The following is a 1,851-nucleotide window of genomic DNA, read 5'->3' on the forward strand; positions in this document are numbered from 1 at the left end:
AAATTGTCATCATTAATTGTCAGCGTGGGCAGGAATACTCTCACACAGGTTCTCTCTCTCGCTCACTTTATTTATCGCTTGTGTCTTTCACATAAACCCTCACATATTGTAGATTAGAAGACATGCCAAGTCTGCAGAGGCTATGGACACACACCAGCCTGCTGAGCATTCACATGCTGGTCATTTATTTGATTGATTGATTGATATTATTTGTTCATAAAAAAAACATATGAAGCTGCCTCAGTTACAATCAACATTAGCCTACATATTTAAATGTGCATGATGCAGTATCTACAATTAGCAAGAGTTCTACAGTTAATGTAGATTGAAAAATGTTTTCATGTAGTTGAATTCTGAACTTCTGCACTTCTGAGGGATTGTATGAAGAACCATAGATACAATAGCTTTTAGTAGTATTAACTTCTTTTTTTAGTGTTATCTGCCTGTGGAGCTCAGTTTAAGCCTTGTGCCTTGCTGTGTAGTAGCAGCGATATAGTGTTTAGTAACAGAAGGTTAAAGGAGGTGTGCTTTGGCTCAGTACAGACAATAAGGCCGCACACTGTCAATAAAAAAAATGTAGTGCCAGCCAGGGACCAAATGTTATAGCTAGTTCAAACATATCACAATATAGCTAGTTCACAAATAGACATCTGTTTTTTAAAGATTTTTTTCAGTCACAGCCATTCCTTTTCTGCGCAAAGCAATAAGTTCAAATACAAATAGCCCACACATTAGCATAGCAATCTGAAGCACCTTACCATTTGAATCATGTCTAATTTCTATGCTTTCTGTCATAGCCCATTCTCCATATTTGTGAAGGCTGAAAAGAACTGTCCAGTGACACAGCAAATAATAATTTTTTTCTAGCTACCTATTTTTATTATACAGTACATTGACATTTTGCCCAATTTTATTTTACAATTGTCGTCTTTGTTTTAATTCTCTTCTTTCATCTCCATGCTGGGCTTTTAGGAGGTGCAGTTGCAGATGAACTCTGAGTTATCCCCTGAATGCAGAAGCAATATCCTGTAGCAAAGCCTCAAGTATGGTGATGTCTCAGAGTCTCTATGTCCTCAGATTTATGCCTTAATGTAGATTCTTAACCAGAGACCCTACTTGAGCATTGCCACGCAAGAGAAAATGTTTAAACATTCTCTTGCAAAGTGAAAATGTAAATTGTATTAATTTAGCCTAATCAATAAACCAATGTTTGTTTTGTGAAGTAATACAGTGACTCTAGAGGGATAAAGTCTATAACAGGTCATTTTGTCTTGTAATGTGTACACTGGGAGTCGGGAAGCAAGTACAGGGAGTGAATAATTTAATAAAGAAATAGAACATGGTACAAAACAAGAAACACGAAAAGCGTACAGACATGAAACCCAAACAGAGTCAGTAACGCCTGGGGAAGAAACCAAAGGGAGTGACAGATATATGAAAGGTAATCAAGAAGGTGATGAAATCCAGGTGAGTCTGATGATGCGTTGGTGCGTGTAACGATGGTGACAGGTGTGCGTTATAATGGGCAACCTGGTGACCTAGAGCGCCGGAGGGGGAGTATACGTGACAGTAGCCCCTCCTCGACACGCATCTACAGCCAAAGGACACCGACCAAAGGGACGATCCCAGGGACCAGGAGCAGACTGGTCACCTCTGCTGAGGCGCGGGAACCTGTCATGCCGGATGAGGCGCGGGAGCCTGAGGAGCCTATCGAGTCTTGTGAACCTGGCGAGCCAGCTGAGGCGTCCTCGGTTGTTCCGGCAGCGGCATCCGGACCCAACGTCACCTACCAACACAAAAAACACTCCCTGATGCTCCGCTTTGGTGAGGCATTACTCTGTAATGTGTGCG

The sequence above is a fragment of the Salvelinus alpinus genome, chromosome 6 (genome assembly GCF_045679555.1).
Source record: "Salvelinus alpinus chromosome 6, SLU_Salpinus.1, whole genome shotgun sequence".
Lineage (NCBI taxonomy): Eukaryota > Metazoa > Chordata > Actinopteri > Salmoniformes > Salmonidae > Salvelinus > Salvelinus alpinus.